Raw genomic sequence first — 5,107 nt, 5'->3', positions numbered from 1 at the left:
TAAAGAGTTATTTGACAAAGACCCCAGTCGAATCAAACATTCGACGGCGGACTCGGGGACTACACCCACTGGGTGCACTCTGCGTGCCCCCACTGATTCAAAGATACACTCGACACGACCTGATCAACTGAAGTGGAAGAACTATTCAGCAAAACTTAAAACACCCAGTGGGTGAATGATATAAAGTGTAGACTCATGATAGATGCACATAAAATGTTCCAAAACGCTCATCCACGGACATCTAGCAGCAGTTTCCAAATACCATATCGTAACAGAGCAAAGATGAAGCTGAAAGATCAGTCGGAAATCAACTTACCTTGACATTGGTCTGAAGAGCAGAGTTGTCATCATAGGCATCCTTGCTGGCGTCATGCACCGCCTTCATTTGATCCATCAAAAAACTTGCTTGGCGCATAGCTTCCTTAGTAGCGCTCACCGGGTCTTCTAGGACATGATGGGTGACAAAGAGCGGAGTTGGTGGGACAGTCGGAGCAGTCAAAGGATCAGCATGGAGTTGCACGGACGAAGCAAGGACTTGAGCGATCCACGCCGAAGGACGGTTAGCCGACACAGGATCGGCAAAAGAAACAGAAGCCCGAAATAGATCTCTGGATTGCTGGATCACTATTTCTGGCGCCGATGTCGACTGAGGTACCTTGCTGGCAGGCGCTCTCCTGCTCGAAGTCTTGCCCTTTCTTCCCGTGATCTTCTGGGGCACTTCTTCATCGTTGTCTGGAAGTTCAATCACATCTTGTGGTGCTGCACAAGATTCAACCATAAGAGTTCAGCCGACAAAATAAGCACAAGATTGTAGAATTATACCCGCTTTGGAAGTGGCTGCGTCTTTAGTTTCCTCATCGTCTTAACCCTTGTCAATGTCCATGAAGGTCCCAGAAGTCACAGCACTAAAAGATTCAAAACCCACTCGATCAAGCAGGAGATTGAGTCGACGGTAACATAGAGAAAAACAAAACACTTACGCAGAAGCGACGAGAACGTCCATCTTGATCTTGGGAAACGTCTTCCGAGGCTTTGAGGGGGCGACCTTGGGCTGCTTGGCGACCTTTTCAGACTGGTCTGGAGGCGAAGTCCGAGTGCATTTTTGCGCTTGTGTGCTTGGAGGAGCCACTTTGCTGCGCCCACCTGCAGGGTCTTGAGACTGTTTGGATCAGCGTTCTAAGCGAGGTGGTGAGTCGAGTTCTTCACTATTGTCTGAGTCATCACCGTCCTCCTTGTCGTCGTCGGGGGATTGCCAGTCGGCACTCTCATCAGCGCTCTTCGTTCCCTCCTGGGCTTTCTCCCTGTTTGGAATCGAGTACATCTCAGTATAAATCTGCAAGGCGAGAAGTTAAACAAGCATCAATCAGATTCAAGGATAGTTCCAAATCAGAATGAAAAGACACTCGGTAACAAAAGGCCAGACCTTGTCCGGCTCATTTTCGACTATGAATAGTGTAACTCTTCTAGACCCCCTGGGTTGTCTTTGTTTCCAGTGATGCTTTGCAGCCACTGTGCCACCGTATCATCGGCAACCTCCTCTAGGTGGACCCGAGAGGTGTCATTGGTGCCTAAGTACATCCACATTGGATGATTGCGAGCTTGGAGGGGTTGGATGCGTCGACTGAGAAACACCCCCAACAAATCCATGCCAGTCACACCGTCACAGACCAATTGAACTACCTGCTCCACTAGCATGGATACCTCTACTTTCTCTGCTGAAGTCACAGCCAATGAAGAGGGTTGGCAGACTCGATCCATGGTGAAGGGGGGAAGACCAGTTGGCTGTCCAGGGGTCGGAACATCTTGGCAGTAGAACCAGGTCGAATGCCATCCCCTAACTGACTCAGTAAGAGTCATAGGAGGAAAAGTTCTCCTGGCCCACATCTGAATCCCTAAACCCCCACACATTTGGATCACGTGCGTCCTTTCATCAGTCGGTTTCACCTTCTTCACAGATTGGGAACGACAGGTAAAGATGTGTTTGAATAGGCCCCAATGCGGTCGACAACCCAAGAAGTTTTCACACAGAGAAACATACGCAGCGAGATATGTCATAGTGTTGGGAGAAAAATGGTGAAGTTGGGCACCAAAAAAGTTCAGGAAACCCAGGAAAAAAGGATGCGGAGGCAGAGTGAAACCACGGCCGACATGAGTTCCGAGGAGGACGCACTCACCCTCCTAAGGCTGGGGCTCGATCGCGTTCCCCAGCAACCTCCAAGACCCGTTAGCAATCAAGCCCGTGGCGGCCAGATCCTCCAAATCTTCCTTCCGGATCGTGGACAGAATCCAGTCCCCCTGGATCCAACCAGGCGGCAATCTAGACCTCGACGATGACCCCCGGCTCGTCTTCTTGCCCTTCACCATCGTTGTCGCCTTCTTCGCGCGCTCCAGGGCCGCCTTCTTGTCTTTAACCATTGCGGCGGACTGCGTGCGGGCGAGGCGGCGGCGTCAAGAGTGTAGGAGGACACAGTGGGGAAACAGAGGAAGAAGAAGGGGAATGAGGCGCACTGTGCAAACACATCGGCCTTAACACCTTTTATGGGCGAGCTTCCGAGTGGCTGAATCGTGGGCTGATACGTCTCGAATGTATCTATAATTTTTGATTGTTCCATGCTATTATGTTACCCCTTTTTGGATGTTTATGGGCTTTATTTTACACATTTATATCATTTTCGGGACTAACCTACTAACCGGAGGCCCAACCCGCATTGTTGTTTTTTTGCCTATTTCAGTATTTCGAAGAAAAGGAATATCAAACGGAGTCCAAACGGAATGAAACCTTCGGGAGCGTGATTTTTGGAACGAACGTGATCCAGAGGACTTGGATTGCAAGTCAAGAAGCAATCGAGGCGTCGAGGAGATAGGAGGACGCGCCCACCCCCTCTGGGCGTGCCCCTGTCTCCTGGGCCCCACGAGCGGCCTCCAACGTACTTCTTCCTCCTATATATACCCATGTACCCCGAAAACATCCAGGGAGCCAACGAAAAACAATTTCCACTGCCGTAACCTTCTGTATTCGCGAGATCCCATCTTGGAGCCTTCGCCAGTGCTCCGCCGGAGGGGGGGAATCAACCATGGAGGGCTTCTACATCAACACCATAGCCCTTCCGATGAGTTGTGAGTAGTTTACCACAGACCTTCGGGTCCATAGTTATTAGCTAGATGGCTTCTTCTCTCTTTTTGGATCTCAATACAATGTTCTCCCCCTCTCTTGTGGAGATCTATTCGATGTAAAATCTTTTTGCGGTGTGTTTGTCGAGATCCGATGAATTGTGGGTTTATGATCAAGTTTATCTATGAGAAATATTTGAATCTCCTCTGAATTCTTTTATGTATGATTGAGTTATATTTGCAAGTCTCTTCGAATTATCAGTTTGGTTTGGCCTACTAGATTGATCTTTCTTGCCATGGGAGAAGTGCTTAGCTTTGGGTTCAATCTTGCGGTGTCCTTACCCAGTGACAGCAGGGGTTGCAAGGCACGTATTGTATTGTTTCCATCGAGGATAAAAATATGGGGTTTATATCATATTGCATGAGTTTATCCCTCTACATCATGTCATCTTTCTTAATGCGTTACTCTGTTCTTATGAACTTAATACTCTATATGGATGCTGGATAGCGGTCGATGTGTGGAGTAATAGTAGTAGATGCAGGCAGGAGTCGGTCTACTTGTCACGGACGTGATGCCTATATACATGATCATGCCTAGATAATCTCATAATTATTCGCTTTTCTATCAATTGCTCGACAGTAGTTTGTTCACCCACTGTAATACTTATGCTATCTTGAGAGAAGCCACTAGTGAAACATATGGCCCCCGGGTCTATCTTTTATCATATAAGCTTTCAATCTAATTTTATTTGCATCTTTACTTTCCGCATCTATATTATAAAATACCAAAAATATATTTATCTTATCATACTATCTCTATCAGATCTCACTTTCGCAAGTGGCCGTGAAGGGATTGACAACCCCTTTATTGCGTTGGTTGTGAGTTCTTTGTTTGTTTGTGTAGGTGTGTGGGACTTTTGAGGAGCCTCCTACTGGATTGATACCTTGGTTCTCAAAAACTGAGGGAAATACTTACGCTACTATTGCTGCATCACCCTTTCCTCTTCAAGGAAAACCAACGCAAGCTCAAGACGCAACAAGAAGGATTTCTGGCGCCGTTGCCGGGGAGGTCTTCGCTCAAGTCAAGAGATACCAAGTACCCATCACAAACTCATCTCCCTCGCATTTACATTATTTGCCATTTGCCTCTCGTTTTCCTCTTTCCCACTTCACCCTTGCCGTTTTATTTGCCCTCTCTTTCCCAATCTTCTCCTCTATTTTTCGCTTGCCTTTTCCTGTTTGCTCGTGTGTTAGATCGTTTACCTTGTCGTGATGGCGAGTCCTCCTATCCTTGTTATTACTCCCGAACATGAAATTCTCAATTTTAAGCAAAGTGAGGGAGAAAATTTAAAAGATGCTTGGCATAGAATTTGCAATGCTCAAAATAAATCTACTAGGAAGCTTTCTACTTCCGTATTTCTTCGCAATTTTTATGTAGACATTACTCCTTGGAATAGATGTGTTCTTGATACCGTTACCGGAGGGGATTTCTTGAGTAGCCATATGTTCGATACTTATAATGTTGTGCTAGATTTGTTTGGCCCGCTGCCTCTTTTGGTTAATGGAACTGTTTTAACTTTGGAACATGTTATGCAACGGCTTGAGATTATTGAAAATAAAATTACCAATGTTGAGTTGATTGAAAATTTGGATAAAAAGATTCATAACCAAATTACCCAATACGGATCTAGGGTTGGAGTTTGAAAAATCTTAAAGAGAAAGAACCTATAGTTGATGAAAAAATAGATCTAGATTCTGCAAGAATCGGTAAGCTTGAGGATATCATTACCAACTTAGGTTCGACATTTTATTCCATGAAAAACACTCCAAAACCTCCTACCAAAACTTCCAAATTTATTTATGTTCCTAAAATTAAGGGTGAATCTTCCAGTAAGGGGGACGTGGATCTTAAATCCATAAGTGTTCTTCCCAATTGTCTCTCTATCGTTAAGGAACCTTTTGCTACAAACATATTTCTTGAATTTTTGCCTAAAGG

Source organism: Triticum dicoccoides, chromosome 3B, assembly GCF_002162155.2.
Source record: "Triticum dicoccoides isolate Atlit2015 ecotype Zavitan chromosome 3B, WEW_v2.0, whole genome shotgun sequence".
Lineage (NCBI taxonomy): Eukaryota > Viridiplantae > Streptophyta > Magnoliopsida > Poales > Poaceae > Triticum > Triticum dicoccoides.
This window is presented reverse-complemented; position numbering follows the sequence as displayed.